The following is a 19180-nucleotide window of genomic DNA, read 5'->3' as shown; positions in this document are numbered from 1 at the left end:
CGATACGCAAACATGCTGTATGTCGCTGTATCGTTTTAATACCTCAACCTACTCTTTTTATTATAGAAAGAGGAAATTCCAAACAAAATTTATACTTAAACATCATTCAAATAAAAGCATTTCAATCAAAAGGAAGTGTTTAAAGCATGTGTCACCTAGATGGATTAGAAATGTTTTTTCATAGCTAAGAATATGAATTGACAGAAATTAATCTACATAAATGGTGAACCAAATCAAATGTTTGGTAGGATTTTGCCAGGTTATAGAATGTTTTATCAAAATTGTCTTTTATCATCACAATATTCAAAACACTATGATCAACTGAATTTGAAAAAAGAGGTCCAGTATATCGTCAATACGTATCGTGTATTGTTTCAGTGTATTGTCAATACGTATCGTATCGTTTTAGACCTTCCAATACCCAGCCCTAGATTTTATTTTCCTAATGTGTATGGATGCTGAACGTGATAATACAACCAATTTGGGGTCCTTTAGGGATTTTTTGAGTCTGTTAATTTGTCATATTTCCATGTTAAAAGTTTTTGAGCAAGTTTCTATTTTGTCTATTGTTTAAAGTTGTATTTCTGGTAATTTTCACTGTAACGATATATTGCTTAAACATTTGATATTTGAACATGCACATGTAACTTATTGAATAAGCTCCCCAAAAGAATATGTCGGCCTATAAGAGCGCCGAAATCTAGGGATCATATATTCCTGGTTTTGAATACAGCGCCTTCAATCACCGCCATGTTCAGTACCTTCGGCTTTTGTCGGCATTCCAAATCGTACCGCGTGACTTGTGTCCACACGTCCTGCACGTGGTGATCCAGGTAACTAGCGTAAGCGCACATGTGTTTGTTTACGTTTTCCTTCTGGCTAATATGAGCAAATCGTGCTGGTATATGTCCACAGAGCGAGTATTTGAAACATCTAATTCACACATTGCCGTAATTCAATATCAGTGGCGTAGGAAGATGAAACGTAATGGGGGGGCCAAAGGTCCTCAATATTTTGTAACCCCCCCCCCCCCCCCCCCCCCCCCCCCCCCCCCCCCCCCCCCACCCCCCCACCCCCCCCGCCGCACCTACAGGAGGAGATTAATTCAACACACAACCATATATACTTTATATACTTTTTTCATATATCATTAAATATAATCCTTGTACACATTTATAGACAGTGGGGTCGCTAAAAGGAAATTAACGAAAACTGGCCAAATTAGCGTGTGAGCGCCGAAGGCGCGAGATTTTGGGGTCTGGGGGCCGACTCCGGGAAAAATATTACGATTTAGAATGGCTGAGATGAATTTTACAGTGTATTTTGATGATTTTGCGAGCGCCCGAAAGCGTGAGATTTTGGTGTTATGGGGGTTCGGGGGTCTTTCCCATGAAAAAATATTACGATTTAGAATGGCTAAGATGAGTTTTACAATGCATTTTGATGAATTTGCGAGCGTCCGAATACGCGAGATTTTGGAGTTTGGGGGGGTCCGGGGGTCTCCTCCAGGAAAAAAATTACGATTTTAGAATGTTTAACGATGTATTTTAATGATATTAAAGCGTTCTTACCATGGTAATTTTTCGATTTAAAGTAACCTGCATTTAAAAATGTTAATTGTGATAATTGTGTCGTCATATCATTGTGCAGCCCTGCTCGATTTGAACATACTGGCTTCACACCATCGGCACATTGTTTTGTAACTCAAAATAATAATGAATTAATTGTCTTGCTAAGACATATAAACAAAGTAATCTTTTAAGAGACATTTTTGAAATACAAATGCAGTACGTAGAATCCCTTAATGGACATTTTTAGGGTAGTTCATGTGTATTGAATTACTACTATTAAAGGTTTGAACATTATGTGCTTGAACGTTTTAGGAAATGCGCCGCACAGCGGAAATTTTTTTAGAATGAAGTACGAAAATTGTGCAGGAGGACTCTTTTTTCTTTCAAATATGCATTTTTAGAACATTTCAGTCGGCGAAAATGGGGGGGCAAAAAGACATGTTTTGCCCCCCCCCCCCCGGCCCCCCCCGCTTCCTACGCCCCTGAATATTATGTGTATTAAATATTGTAATGTGCAAGCATTATTTTCTTTGTAGATCCAGTTTGCTGAGGTCAACCGCATGTTTTGTTTATGAAAAAAAATTGTTGACATTTGGTTTCACAACTCTCGTGTTACTTCAAGATTGTTGTGACGATGTTCGGAAGAGTTCGGAATGATTCGGCATCTTTGGAGCTTATTTTTGACGTGTACACGATAAAAAGATTTTTTACTTCTATAATTAAAAATACTTCCAGTGCTGCAACTTTATAAAAAGTGGTAAAAGTAGAAAGTTTAAACCTCGGACAGACGGGGGAAAATGTGTATAACACTTAAACAGTTTTTACTATGACAAAAAGAGCGAAAGTGATAGACCATATAACTTTAAGCTTAAGCTAAGTCATCATAAATGTTTATGATTTTATTTTCCTAATGTATATGGATACTGTACGTGATAATACAACCAATTTGGGGCCCTTTAGGTTTTTAGCTCACCTGGCCCGAAGGGCCGGTGAGCTTATGTCATGGCGCGGCGTCCGTCGTCCGTCCGTCCGTCCGTCCGTCCGTCCGTCCGTCCGTCCGTCAACATTTCCTTTAAATCACTACTAGTCATAGAGTTCTGCATGGATTGTAACCAAATTTGGCCACAAACATCCTTGGGGGAGGGGGAACAGAACTTGTATAAATTTTGGCACTGACCCCCCCGGGGGCAGGAGGGACGGGGCCCAATAGGGGAAATAGAGGTAAATCCTATAAATCGCTACTTGTCCTAGAGTTCTGCATGGATTGTAACCAAATTTGGCCACAAACATCCTTGGGGGAGGGGGAACAGAACTTGTATAAATTTTGGCACTGACCCCCCGGGGGCAGGAGGGGCGGGGCCCAATAGGGGAAATAGAGGTAAATCCTATAAATCGCTACTTGTCCTAGAGTTCTGCATGGATTGTAACCAAATTTGGCCACAAACATCCATGGGGGAGGGGGAACAGAACTTGTATAAATTTTGGCTCTGATCCCCCAGGGGCAGGAGGGGTGGGGCCCAATAGGGGAAATAGAGGTAAATCCTTTAAATCGCTACTAGTCATAGAGTTCTGAATGGAATGTAACCAAATTTGGCCACAAACATCCTTGGGGGAAGGGGAACAGAACTTGTATAAATTTTGGCTCTGACCTCCGGGGGGGGCAGGAGGGGCGGGGCCCAATAGGGGAAATAGAGGTAAATCCTATAAATCGCTACTTGTCCTAGAGTTCTGAATGGAATGTAACCAAATTTGCCCACAAACATCCTTGGGGGAAGGGGAACAGAACTTGTATAAATTTTGGCTCTGGTCCCCCAGGGCAGGAGGGGCGGGGCCCAATAGGGGAAATAGAGGTAAATCCTTTAAATCACTACTAGTCATAGAGTTCTGAATGGAATGTAACCAAATTTGGCCACAAACATCCCTTTGGGAAGGGGAACAGAAATGTATAAATTTTGGCTCTGGTCCCCCGGGGCAGGAGGGGCGGGGCCCAATAGGGGAAATAGAGGTAAATCCTTTAAATCGCTACTAGTCATAGAGTTCTACATGAAATGTAACCAAATTTGGCCACAAACATCCTTGGGGGAAGGGGAACAGAACTTGTATAAATTTTGGCTCTGGTCCCCCGGGGGCAGGAGGGGCGGGGCCCAATAGGGGAAATAGAGGTAAATCCTTTAAATCGCTACTAGTCATAGAGTTCTATATGAAATGTAACCAAATTTGGCCACAAACATCCTTGGGGGAAGGGGAACAGAACTTGTATAAATTTTGGCTCTGGTCCCCCGGGGGCTGGAGGGGTGGGGCCCAATAGGGGAAATAGAGGTAAATCCTTTTAATCGCTACTAGTCATAGAGTTTTGCATGGAATGTAACCAAATTTGGCCAGTATCCTTGGGAGAATAAGAACTGAGTTTGTATAAATTTTGGCTCTGGTCCTAGGGGGCAGGAGGGGCGGGGCCCAATAGGGGAAATAGAGGTAAATCCTTTAAATCGCTACTAGTCATAGAGTTCTGCATGGATTGTAACCAAATTTGGCCACAAACATCCTTGGGGGAGGGGGAACAGAAATTGTATAAATTTTGGCTCTGGTCCCCCGGGGGCAGGAGGGGCGGGGCCCAATAGGGGAAATAGAGGTAAATCCTTTAAATCGCTACTAGTCATAGAGTTCTACATGAAATGTAACCAAATTTGGCCACAAACATCCTTGGGGGAAGGGGAACAGAACTTGTATAAATTTTGGCTCTGGTCCCCCGGGGGCAGGACGGTTGGGGCCCAAGAGGGGAAATAGAGGTAAATCCTATAAATCGCTACTTGTCCTAGAGTTCTGCATGGATTGTAACCAAATTTGGCCAACAAACATCCTTGGGGGAAGGGGAACAGAACTTGTATAAAGTTTGGTTCTGACCCCCCGGGGGCAGGAGGGGCGGGGCCCAATAGGGGAAATAGAGGTAAATCCTTTAAATCGCTACTTGTCCTAGAGTTTTGCTTGGATTGTGACCAAATTTTGCCATAAACATCCTTGGGGGAAGGGGAACAGAACTTGTATAAATTTTGGCTCTGACCCCCTGGGGGCAGGAGGGGTGGGACCCAATAGGGGATTTATAGGTTAATATAAAAATTCCTTCAGAAAAGAAACAATGAACCTGTATTCAGAACATTACTTGGCATTTCAAACCAGGTGAGCGATACAGGCCCTCTGGGCCTCTTGTTTTTTGAGTCCCTTAATTTGTCATATTTCCATGTTTAAATAGTAAATACTTGAACATCAACTTCTTCTGAATAGGCGAGCTTTGCTGTTCTCCAACAGCTCTTGTTTAATGAAAACTCAACACATTTCTTCTAAATCTTCCGTCCTTAAAGCAAGGATTGGATGCCGTGAAATTACTTTACTTTGGTGTTTTAGTTGACTCGATAAGGCAATTTGTATTGTTGAAAAAAATGGTTTTTATTCCCAGTTCATAGGCATCTCATGTGGTTTTCAGTAACTTAAATAGACTGTGACAAATATCCTTATCACTTGAAAATCCTTGCCATGTTTAAATTAAACTTGAGAATAATTTTCTTAGCTCTAGCTCTTACTCAGTTTTTCACCCTATTTATGTAAATTCTAGTTTGTATTCATGCAGAAATGTCTGTGTTCCAAAAAATCATTATGCAATCTTTAAACAAATTTTATGTAACTAGTGAGATTGATGAGTAAAAGTATTTAAAAGAACTTGATAACCCTATGTTACCTGTGCTTACCTGTGCTTACCTGTACAGGTACATATTCTAGGTTTACCTGTTCATGTGCTAGCTGGCATCCAACACTGCATGACTGTTCACTATCTTTAAATAATTTGACGAGGACGGTAGTTCAGTAAAATTGTCTCTTTATTTGAAACAGGTTTGGCTTATCATCGTTCGTTTTAACCAGGATGCTTAAAATATGTATAAAGGTATAAAACCAGTTTTTGAATAAACAACTACATAGATGAATGCTAGCTAACCAGGGTGTATAAATCCAGTAATTCATGTAGGATTTTTAAAGGTGAGTCCAGAACATTAGTTTTCTAACTTTGATATAGTCCCAGTAAATAGAGATATATATAGTGGGTTTCCAAAATTTTGGTGAGTCCCACAGGAAAATCTAAGATCAGGACTCGTATAGGCATGTTCGTAAATCACTGAAATCTGTGTAATGATTTTAGGTAAAGCCTCCTGAAGTATTATGATTGAAATTCATGCCCAAGGCTATAGACTGGCTACCTCAGATTCTAGAATATTGAAAAAAAACCTCTACATTTTTTGTCTCTGCTAGATGTCTGATTCTAGATTCCCAACTAGGGGAGATAATCTAGTGAAGAACACTGCTGTGAAAGTCTTATATCTACAAGTTAAGGTCTCGGATGGATGATGCAGTCTACCCAAGCCAGCTGGCAGTGCATTTTTCCACTCCTATATTCTATTTGTTGCTGCATGTGACCAAACCCAGTGTCTTAGAGCTGAGGTGAATAAATCAAACCTGTGTATAAAGACTACCTCTAAAAAAGGCAAAGAAATATATTTTTTCTTTATATAGCCAAATTGTCTTTAAACAAAGGTCAAGATCAGATATTGCTTATTCAGTACCAAAAGAAAGTCGTCCTTTTATGCAGGTGGTCTTTATACAAAATTAGTTGCTTGAAGGAGGGTTAAATCAATAACTCCTGACATTTCACAATGGACTGATCTAGTCTTTGATTTGGAAGAGCCTAAATGTGTCTTCAGGGGTGAACAATTTATAATTGTACAGGTACTTGACAGGTGATGCCAATATAGTAGAACGAGATGTTGTGTGTTAATTGTTTGTTTGTTTGATTAATTAACATCCCATCAACAGCCATGGTCATGTAAGGACAGCCTCCCATGTATGCGGTGTGCTGCGTGTATGTTGTGCGAGGTGCGTGTTTTAGGAGACTGCGGTATATATACATGTTACATGTTAATTAGTCCTCTTCCAAAGGAGGAGTATGTGTCCGTGATTCTGGATTAATGGGGCCATATTAACTGCTGCATCATATGACAAAAGTAGTCCACTTGTGATGTCATTTCTAATAGACAGAGTCATGTAGGCGATAAACTAGTAACTTAACTAACATTTCTAATGTACATGAAGTGGGTGTCAGAGGTATCCAACGTCCTGAGGGTGCTGGTCGGCGAGATTTGGAGGAGGAATCTGAGGTAGATACAAGAAGTATTCAACATTTCTAATGTTCAGTAGTCCATCTATCTGTGCATTTTTGCCCCACAACAGTACAAACATTATAACCCAATGGATACAAAATTTGTATATTACGTAGGCATTATGAAATTGAGAAAAATTATCAGCACAGAAAAGTTTCAAATACATTGTATACTGGTATATTAGAACCATTTATATGTGTCGATACTGTGAAATTAATTAAAAAGCAGTGAAAAAGTTGTTTGCCAAGAAAGTGCAAATTTTATTCATTGTCAATATAAGGTGGTTTTTGGTACATACATATACATGTATCTACATTTAGGGATGTCTGTACCTGTATATGTACCGTATTTGATCCAATAAGGGAACAGGGCGTTTGAAACATTGAAAAAATGAATAGTTACTAATAAGACGAAATATTTGCAAATCTATACAGTTTTGTGTAATTTTTAGGTCATCTGACCGAAGGTCAGGATGACCTATTGTCATCGCGTTTCGTCCGTCATCGTGCGCCGTGCGCCGTCCGCCGTCCGCCGTCCGCCGTGCGCCGTGCGCCGTGCGTCGTGCGTAAGACTATTTATACAAAAGCCTACTCCTCCTTCATTCTTTGATGGATTTCATCCATATTTGGTTTGAAACATCATTGGGGAAGGACAATCATATTTTATATAAATGAGCCTGGTCCGACCCCTAGGGGCTGAGAGGTGGGGCACCAAAAGGGCAAATTTTCTTATTTTAAGCTTTTAAAATCCTACTCCTCCTTCATCCTTGGATGGATTTCATCATCCATATTTGGTGTGAAACTTTATTAGGGAAGGACAATCATATTTTATATAAATGAGCTTGGTCCGACCCCTAGGGTCAGAGGGGCAGGGCCTCAAAAGGGCAAATTTTCTTAATTTTAGCTTTAAAATCCTACTCCTCCTTCATCCTTGGATGGATTTCATCCATATTTGGTGTGAAACTTCATTAGGGAAGGACAATCATATTTTATATAAATGAGCCTGGTCCGACTCCTAGGGTCAGAGGGGCGGGGCCCCAAAAGGGCAAATTTTCTTAATTTTAGCTTTAAAATCCTACTCCTCCTTCATCCTTGGATGGATTTCATCCATATTTGGTGTGAAACTTCATTAGGGAAGGACAATCATATTTTTATATAAATGAGCCTGGTCCGACTCCTAGGGTCAGAGGGGCGGGGGCCCAAAAGGGCAAATTTTCTTAATTTTAGCTTTAAAATCCTACTCCTCCTTTATCCTTTGATGGATTTCATCTATATTTGGTTTGAAACATCATTGGGGAAGGACAATCATATTTTATATAAATGAGCCTGGTCCGACCCCTAGGGGCTGAGAGGTGGGGCACCAAAAGGGCAAATTTTCTTAATTTTAGCTTTAAAATCCTACTCCTCCTTTATCCTTGGATGGATTTCATCTATATTTGGTTTGAAACATCATTGGGGAAGGACAATCATATTTTATATAAATGAGCCTGGTCCGACCCCTAGGGGCTGAGAGGTGGGGCACCAAAAGGGCAAATTTTCTTATTTTAAGCTTTAAAATCCTACTCCTCCTTCATCCTTGGATGGATTTCATCCATATTTGGTGTGAAACTTCATTAGGGAAGGAAAATCATATTTTATATAGATTAGCCTGGTCCGACCCCTGGGGTCAGAGGGGCGGGGCCCCAAAAGGGCAAATTTTCATAATTTTAGCTTTAAAATCCTACTCCTCTTTCATCCTTGGATGGATTTCATCCATATTTGGTTTGAAACATCATTGGGGAAGGACAATCATATTTTATATAAATGAGCCGGGTCCGACCCCTAGAGGCTGAGGGGTTGGGCTCAAAAAGGGCAAATTTTCATATTTTAGCTTTAAATTCCTACTCCTCCTTCCTCCTTGGATGAATTTCATCCATATTTGGTGTGAAACTTCATTAGGGAAGGACAATCATATTTTATATAAATGAGCCTGGTCCGACCCCTAGGGGCTGAGAGGTGGGGCACCAAAAGGGCAAATTTTCTTAACTTTAGCTTTAAAATCCTACTCCTCCTTCATCCTTGGATGGATTTCATCCATATTTGGTGTGAAACTTCATTAGGGAAGGACAATCATATTTTATATAAATGAGCCTGGTCTGACCCCTAGGGTCAGAGGGGCGAGGCCCCAAAAGGGCAAATTTTCTTAATTTTAGCTTTAAAATCCTACTCCTCCTTGATCCTTGGATGGATTTCATCCATATTTGGTTTGAAACATCATTGGGGAAGGAAAATCATATTTTATATAAATGAGCCTGGTCCGACCCCTAGGGGCTGAGGGGTGTGGCCCCAAAAGGGCAAATTTTTCTTATTTTAGCTTTAAATTCCTACTCCTCCTTCCTCATTGGATGGATTTCATCCATATTTAGTGTGAAACATCATTAGGTAAGGACATTCATATTTTATATATTTGAGATAGGTCCGACCCCTAGGGGCTGAGGGGTGGGGCCCCAAAAGGGCAAATTATCTTATTTTAAGCTTTAAAATTCTACTCCTCCTTCATCCTTGGATGGATTTCATTTATATTTAGTGTGAAACATCATTGGGCAAGGACAATCATGTTTTATATAAATGAGCCTGGTCCGACTCCTAGGGGCTGAGGGATGGGGCCCCAAAAGGGCAAACTTTCTTATTTTAAGCTTTAAAAATCCTACTCCTCCTTCATCCTTGGATGGATTTCATTTATATTTGGTGTTAAACATCATTGGGGAAGGGCAATCATATTTTATATAAATGAGCCTGGTCCGACCTCTAGGGGCTGAGGGGTGGGGCCCCAAAAGGGCAAATTTTCTTAATTTTAGCTGGCCCACTTCCTGTTTTCAGGTTTCACTCTCTGATCTCAATGAAAATTGGTCTATAGGGGTTTTAATTGATGCCGAACAACGTGCAAACATTTTCGTAAAGATTATTGTATTCCAAGATGGCCGCTGGCCCACTTCCTGTTTTAAGGTTTCAGTCTCTGATCTTAATGAAAATTGGTCTATAGGGGTTTTAATTGATGCCGAACAACATGCAAACATTTTCGTAAAAATTTTGGTATTTCAAGATGGCTGCTGGCCCACTTCCTGTGTTGGGGTTCATTTCAGATCTCAATGAAAATTGGTCTAAAGGGGTTTTAATTGATTCAGAAGGGGGAACTTTAGGTGAGGACAATCATATTTTATAAAGGACCAGGCTAAGACCCATGGGGATAGTACGGCGGAGGTCCAAACTGGGAGCTTAGCTGAAATTTGGCTTTAAAATCTGACTCCTTATATTAATCCTTGAATGGGTTACAACCATATATGGATGAAGGGCAACCAAGTTTTTTCAACAAATGACATTTACCTATTTCAGAAACTTACATATTCAACTAAGGAGTTCCTTGTATTATTTATATTAATTGTTAACCACTACTTTATACTGTGACTTTGTTGTTTTGTGCCATGAGTCAGATGACCGTAAAGGCCCATGGGCCTCTTGTTTTTTAATATGCCTGAGCAATTCAAATTGAGGCCTACAAAAATGGGAAGAAATTGGGTCGAATACGATAATACATGTAATTATTATAAACATCCTTTTGTCCTTAGAAATTTGTCCTCCAGACGTATAACTTCTCACCATAAAGGTATTTAACAGAATTCAGTACCTGATACAAGAATTTTAAAGTCACTGCAAGTTATTCTTAGCAGATGAAAAGATCTATTATCAATAGAGAAATATTGTCAGAACCTTTATTCATCTTCAAATAGATCTCCCATTCAACACCGGTACCAGTCAACACTAACAGCTGCTTTTGAACATCACCATGCATTATGGTTTATCTTAACTGAACTGTCACAAGGCCTGAATGCTTGAACTTGTAAGCAAAGAGATACTGAAATTTGAATTCAATAGAAAGAAAACAAAAAAAATTCTACAATGATACACAAAGCAATTGTACGTGTTCATGTTTTGTTTACGATGATATTGCCTTTATTTATAGTTATCCTTAAGTTACAGTGTTCATTTACCGTATTCAACCCAATAAGTGCCAAGGGCATTTAAAAATGAAAAAAAATGCAAAGGTGCTAATAAGTTGAAATTGAATAGCAAATCTATACAGTTTTGTCTAGCTATGGTCTTTATTTATACCTTGGCAATGGAAATTGAGGCCTCAAAAAGGGGGAGGGGTGCTTTAATAGGGACATGGGCGCTTATTGGGTCGAATACAGTACTAACAATGTCTACTAGACTTGTCAGAGTTTTGGTCAGTATATATCATTTTTAGCTCAGTCTGTGTTTGATTGAAATCAATTTAAAATTTTAGTAGACCTTTAGAAGCTACGTAGGATCTGCTTTTGAATTGAGGTGAGTGAAATTGGCTTCAAAAAGGGGAGGGGTGCTTTAATAGGGACATGGGCGCTTATTGGGTCGAATACAGTACTATACAATGTCTACTAAACTTGTCAGAGTTTTGATCAGTATATATCATTTTCAGCTCAGTCTTAGTTTGATTGAAATCAATTTGAAATTTTAGTAGACCTGTATGAGCTACGTAGGATCTGCTTTTGAATTGAGGTGAGTGAAATTGGCTTCAAAAAGGGGAGGGGTACTTATAGGAATGGGGGCTTATTGTGTCAAATACGCTAGACATTAATTATACCTGTATAGTGAAAGTCATTTTGCTTTCATATCAGGTATTGTACATGTACATACGTTAACCGGATCAGAACGAGAAAGTCAGGTATATCAATGAAGCTTAAATGAATGATAATCACTTAATATATAAATAAGTGTATAAGTACCATATTATGAGTCAGCTGAAAAGGTCAAAGGTCAGGTTAAATGTCGGGTTTAATGTCGGGTTAAATGCCTCTGAGAGACAATTGAGTTATCCTAGATACAAGCTTACAGACCAGTATAAATGTAGAGGGATTGGACTGGGTTGATCATCGATCATCAGTGACCAGGTAGCTCAGCGGTAAAGCATTTGGCTAGTATTCAGAGGTCCTGGGTTCAAATACAGGTCTGGCCGCTGCATTTTCTACTCTCCTGTTACATAGGCACATATTCTATAATAATTCTGATCAAGGCCAGTATAGAGGGACCATGCATGGTGGCCGAGTGGTTAAGATACCCAACACAATTACAACAAAACCTCCTCAGACCTCTAGGTTGCGAGTTCGAATCCTATGTGGGGTCAAGTTTTCTGACAAACTGATAGCTGGCCGGTGGTTTTCTCGTGGTACTCCGGCTTAATCCTCCGCCATTAAACTGGTATGTCCTTGAAATGTTGATCCACAGTGTAAAAGTTGCGATTTTTCCAAATATGCTAATTTAAAAAACCCTTTTAAAATTCAGTTAATTACATTTTAACCTACGGGATTGCACGGCACAGTGTACATATATTTATTAACGTGGGACAAAGGAGTTATGTCAACAGTGTGTAAAGAGATATTGTCGGATGATAATTTTTGTGATGGATAAATGACAATCATTTTAAGGAAGAAATTATAAGAATTTCACAATTGGCTGAAATGGCCAGGTTAAGTTTTGGTTCAAGTGTTGAAAAACTTAACCGCAACAACTGACATTGCTTTCTCCAATAATTTTGGTTAAAAATTGTTGACGAGGAAAATTCTGGATTTTGAGAATTTTAAGAGGCTCAATGGACCAAACTGACCTATACAGGTTAAGGTTTGCTGTTCTTAAACTTAATTATCTTGGCTAAGTTTACTTTTCTACTGAATCGTGATAAAAGCGTTTGGTGTTTTCTTCAGTGAAAATCATGATTTCTCTGGGATATCTCAAGCCCAAAATTTAACAACCATGCCGTCCAATTAATTTAACATGTCTAATTATCTATTTTTGTAATTTCTGAATTACCTGTCCGTGTAATTTTTGAAATATAAAAAAATGTTCTTTAAGGTATGATGGAAATAATTAAAGTAGGATCAATTGATTAAGCTAGAATCCAAGCGTGGGGGAGTTGGGCTGCATTAGTTCGTGTTGCACCGACTTTAATTTCCAGTTGATAACAATGTGCCAGCTGTTGCTTTAATACTCAGGTAACACCTGTATTCAGGTGACAATTACAGCTTGGTTATATGGAGTCTAAAATGTCAATAATTCATCAACAATTGTATCACCAAGGAATCATATTTTATTAATTTTGAATATGTAAGATAAGAGATGTCCTTATGCACAGTTTGTAACAAAACAATAAAGAAATTTAGAAAACCAAAACAATCTTTAACAACAATGGTTGGTTTAATGTCTATTCTGTCTTTTCATATTATGGATATACTTGCGGGTAAAAAGGTATCAATTGTGATGTCATTATTTTGTGAGTAATATTCACGTCATTTTCTCTTAGAATTGTATTTGATATCACACTCGCAAACACACGATATCACAATCAAGAGAAGATAACTCTGTAATGTGCAAATACTGAATGGTCATTTATGAATGTGCCAGCTTTATTGTTGGAGGAAATCTGGAGTAAATGGAGAAAATTAACTGACCAGTGGTCAGTAGTCTTGTCAAGCAACTATCGGTACAACCATAATGAGATTCAAATTCTTAGTTGGACTTGACAAGTGGCAATATATGTCATGATATCATTACCTATAACTCATTGCAATAATGTATGTATGAAGACATGGACACATCTATGGACAATATATGTAGATATGGACACAACTATGGTAAATGACAAATATATGTAGATATGGACACAACTATGGACAATATATGTAGATATGGACACAACTATGGACAATATATGTAGATATGGACACAACTATGGACAATATATGTAGATATGGACACAACTATGGACAATATATGTAGATATGGACACAACTATGGACAATATATGTAGATATGGACACAACTATGGACAATATATGTAGATATGGACACAACTATGGACAATATATGTAGATATGGACACAACTATGGACAATATATGTAGATATGGACACAACTATGGACAATATATGTAGATATGGACACAACTATGGACAATATATGTAGATATGGACACAACTATGGACAATATATGTAGACATATGGACACAAAACTATGGACAATATATGTAGATATGGACACAACTATGGACAATATATATGTAGATATGGACACAACTATGGACAATATATGTAGATATGGACACAACTATGGACAATATATGTAGATATGGACATAACTATGGACAATATATGTAGATATGGACACAACTATGGACAATATATGTAGATATGGACACAACTATGGACAATATATGTAGATATGGACACAACTATATATGACAATATATATATGTAGATATGGACACAACTATGGACAATATATGTAGATATGGACACAACTATGGACAATATATGTAGATATGGACACAACTATGGACAATATATGTAGATATGGACACAACTATGGACAATATATGTAGATATGGACACAACTATGGACAATATATGTAGATATGGACACAACTATGGACAATATATGTAGATATGGACACAAACTATGGACAATATATGTAGATATGGACACAACTATGGACAATATATGTAGATATGGACACAACTATGGACAATATATGTAGATATGGACACAACTATGGACAATATATGTAGATATGGACACAACTATGGACAATATATGTAGATATGGACACAACTATGGACAATATATGTAGATATGGACACAACTATGGACAATATATGTAGATATGGACACAACTATGGACAATATATGTAGATATGGACACAACTCTATGGACAATATATGTAGATATGGACACAACTATGGACAATATATGTAGATATGGACACAACTATGGACAATAATATTGTAGATATGGACACAACTATGGACAATATATGTAGATATGGACACAACTATGGACAATATATGTAGATATGGACACAACTATGGACAATACATGTAGATATGGACACAACTATGGACAATATATGTAGATATGGACACAACTATGGACAATATATGTAGATATGGACACAAACTATGGACAATACATGTAGATATGGACACAAACTATATGTAGATTGGACAATATATGTAGATATGGACTACAACTATAGACAATACATGTAGATATGGACACAACTATGGACAATATATGTAGATATGGACACAACTATAGACAATATATGTAGATATGGACACAACTATGGACCAACTATATGTAGATATGAGACACAACCTATGGACAATATATGTAGATATGGATGACAACTATAGACGAATACATGTACAGATATGGAGGACACAACCAACTGATATACATGGACCAATACATGTAGATATGGACACAACTATGGACAATATATGTAGATATGGACACGAATCTATGGGACAATATATGTAGATATGGACACATCTGATGGACAATTATGTAGATATGGACAGCTATGGACCCCCATGTATATATGGGACAAACTGATATACTATACACGTAGATTATGGGACACAAACTATGGGAACAATATATGTAGATATGGACACAACTATGCGGACAATATCCTGTATATGGACAAAATCCATGATGGATACTATAAGATATGGACACAACTATGGACAATATATGTACGATATGACAATTAACTATAGGGACAAGATATGTAGAGTATGAGACTTACACTATTGGACATATATATGTGGTCTCTATGGAATACTAGTAGACATAGGACACATCTATGAGACACACAATATAGGTAGATATCGGACACTACTTATGGACAACCAGATATGTAGATCAGTATTGAGATACCACAACTATGGGGTCCTATTACTATCATGTAATTATGACTCACTAACGCTGAGGGAAAAATCAATGTTGATATTATGATCACAACTATTCTGTCAAGATTATATAGGAGATTCTCCCCAAAGCCATTATGGAACAATATTTGTTAAGGCACCTGAGAAGGACAACAGCTATGGTCAACTACATATCTATGTAGTTGATTGCGGACATCTATACAATGGAATTATACATATGTTGATTAGACGAAAAGGGATATACTACAATATATGTCCGTGTCTTGGTACAGACATTACATATGTACATATTATCAGCAGAGTAAATACACAAGCTCGATGGACAATTTCGGATGTTTGATTTGGACTCAAAAAGAGCTATGGACATTATATGTAGTTTGGAAGCACAACATATGGACAATATATGTAGATATGGACACAAACTATGGACAATATATGTAGATATGGACACAACTATGGACAATATATGTAGATATATGGACACAACTATGGACAATATATGTAGATATGGACATAAACTATGGACAATATATGTAGATATGGACACAACTATGGACAATATATGTAGATATGGACACAACTATGGACAATATATGTAGATATGGACACAACTATGGACAATATATGTAGATATGGACACAACTATGGACAATATATGTAGATATGGACACAACTATGGACAATATATGTAGATATGGACACAACTATGGACAATATATATGTAGATATGGACACAACTATGGACAATATATGTAGATATGGACACAACTATGGACAATACATGTAGATATGGACACAACTAGATGGACAAACATGGAAATGTAGATATGGACACAACTGTGGACAATATATGTAGATATGGACACAACTGTGGACAATATATGTAGATATGGACACAACTATGGACAATATATGTAGATATGGACACAACTATGGACAATATATGTAGATATGGACACAACTGTGGACAATATATGTAGATATGGACACAACTAGTGGACAATATATGTAGATATGGACACAACTGTGGACAATATATGTAGATATGGACACAACTGTGGGACAATATATGTAGATATGGACACAACCATGGACAATATATGTAGATATGGACACAACTATGGACAATATATGTAGATATGGATACAACTATGGACAATATATGTAGATATGGACACAATATACAAAAATTGTGACTTTTTACAACGAAAATCTACCAAAATGAATGTAAACTTAATCTGCTGTTTATTTATACTCTCCATTAGACTTGTTTCAACATGTTGTGATTACCAGGGGGTATTAGGGCTATGGTGGTCAAGTGCTTAAGACTGCTGGTTAATGGTTTTTCTCCGGGTACTCTGGTAACTATTGTTTGTTTATAGTGTTCAGTTCTGATGATGCTATCAATTTTATTCTATATTATAAACTTTCCAGAGATCAGATGTCAACGATATAATCCCTAGCTATCATGAGTAAACATTATTCTGTGCTGAACAGTAAACACACACCCACGTATTTGAAATAGTGTCTGAACAATAATACATGTACACCAATTTATTTTGATCAGTGTATATGGATTGATTATATACATAATTTATCTCTCACGTGGGTTTAAAATTATAGTGACATAATTCAATAGGTATTTGTTGATGATAAAATCCATGATATAATTTAAGCCCTTTCACTATATTACTAAGAGTCCTTAGACGGACACAGAATTTTCAACGATTCCATTTTGGTTTACCTGAAACCATCTTATGTTCAGGGTTTATTTAAGCTGGTTCAGGTACCGGTGGATAAAGGTGGATTTAAACTCTTGAGAAAACTCAAAGGTGTAATTTTTTTCATCTTTGACTTTTCCAATTGACAGAATTCAGGCGAATTGTCCCTTAATTTGTTCAGAAAATTACCATATTCCTCCCAATAATTGCCCTGTATTTATCATTTAAAGTTCTTTAAAATGTTTGAAGTGTACATATTTGATATTTGACTTAATACACATCATTAATCATGAAATATATTACACTAGTAAATACAGAAGATCATGATACTGATCTTGGATATTTGTTTTTGTTTGATTACAGCCAGGGTCATTTAAGGATGTGCCAGCTGGTTTATTAGTAAAGTAAAGCCAGAGTACCTGGAAGAAAACCACCAATCAACGGTCCTTACCTGGCAACTGCATGTCCACGTAGGTTCGAACACTCAACCCAGAGGTGGAGGACTTGTGGTTATATGTCGGGAAATATCAACCACTTGTCCACCACAGCGCACCTTAATTCGTGACAGCTAACTGAAATGGATATAAATTGTAACTATCAATTTAAGGAAATTTGATTTCATATATTTCTATGATAAAAGAATTTGTTAAAAAAATAAATAATATTATTCTTCCAATGCTCAAAATGGTATCATGTGAACATTGTATTAATTGCACTCTCATATCATAACACTTCATTGAAAGAAAAGGAAGAAAACCTGTATCATAACTCAAACAATCGGTTGAGAAGACAAATACATTATTATTTTATACCAGAAATTTCTACATGTTAAACATGGATATTTTTCACTTTTATCCCAGTACAAACACGGGATAATTGACCTTTTGGTAATTGCCTGTATAAAATGTTAGGTGGTGAACAGCCACAGCTGTCACACTTCTAATTAATTTGACATTTTATTATTGACAGTCATGAAATAGGTGATAACCCATCACAATGTAATGCTGTATGGATATATCAATATCTAGATTGTAGTGTTAGTATAGAGATCATACACATGAAGCATGTGTATATAAAAGATGATTAATGGAAAAAATAATGACTACCACGGACATTCACTACTGGACACGTCCATGTTATATATCTTATTGTATTTGATACAATAAGCGCCCATGTCGCTTAAGAAATTGGACAAAATGAGGTCATGCAATAGGACCAAATTAGGACTAACTTTTCACAAAAGTTGCAGCTATGTCCATAAATCAATTTGCAAAAAATTTATAAAAGATTAGAAACCGTTATCTGAACTTTTTTACCTGAAATTGTAAATTTGGTTTACATGTGTTCCAGTGTGGTTTATAAGCTGTAAAATATGGCACATAAATACAGTTTTCATATTCAACTGTGAGTGTACGACGATGATTGTCATTATGTTTTGAAATAGAGATACATGTTAGTGCAATTGAGGCCTGAACAAGGGTGAGGGGGCGCTTATTGGATCAAATATGTTAATGTTGTCAGCTTTATTTATATAGTTGTAGCATGCCATTAGAGCAACAAGTCCACTAAAAGCTAGATCACCATACCTACCTGGCCCTGATTTCTCGAAACAAAAGTGCAGACTTAAGTCAAAACTTAAGTTTTTGCTCCTTATGTAACTTAAATGAAAATTTATGACTTAAGTCAGTTTTTTATTTAAGTTTGTTTCGAGAAATCGGGGCCTGGTTGGAATTATAAGTCAAACATCTATTCACCATAGATATCTTACACATTTATACAAACATATGAATTTGTTGGTGGTCTAATATAGATAAATCTTACCGTATTTTACCCAATAAACACCCAGGGCGCTAAATAATTCAAATATGTAAGTAATATAGGG

At 37.3% G+C, this 19180-nt stretch overlaps 1 protein-coding gene across 5 annotated transcripts in view; it reads left to right on the top strand.

Moving 5' to 3' along the window:
• The window catches only part of LOC138309316 (rho GTPase-activating protein 18-like), a 76751-nt gene that overhangs the window by 35659 nt on the left and 21912 nt on the right, over positions 1 to 19180 (top strand). Inside the window, exon 1 of one of the 5 annotated variants that reach the window (XM_069250489.1) lies at positions 5481 to 5597. The exons of 3 other annotated variants lie outside the window; for them this stretch is intronic. The gene's annotated coding sequence lies outside the window, so the exon portion shown is untranslated. Of the gene's footprint in view, positions 1 to 5480; positions 5598 to 17594; positions 17769 to 19180 lie in introns of those variants that run through there. One more of the 5 variants, XM_069250490.1, reaches the window with a different exon arrangement.

Source organism: Argopecten irradians, chromosome 15 (assembly GCF_041381155.1).
Source record: "Argopecten irradians isolate NY chromosome 15, Ai_NY, whole genome shotgun sequence".
In the NCBI taxonomy this organism is placed as follows: domain Eukaryota; kingdom Metazoa; phylum Mollusca; class Bivalvia; order Pectinida; family Pectinidae; genus Argopecten; species Argopecten irradians.
Note: the sequence above shows the minus strand (reverse complement) of the source record. Positions and strands in the feature narration are given on the sequence as shown.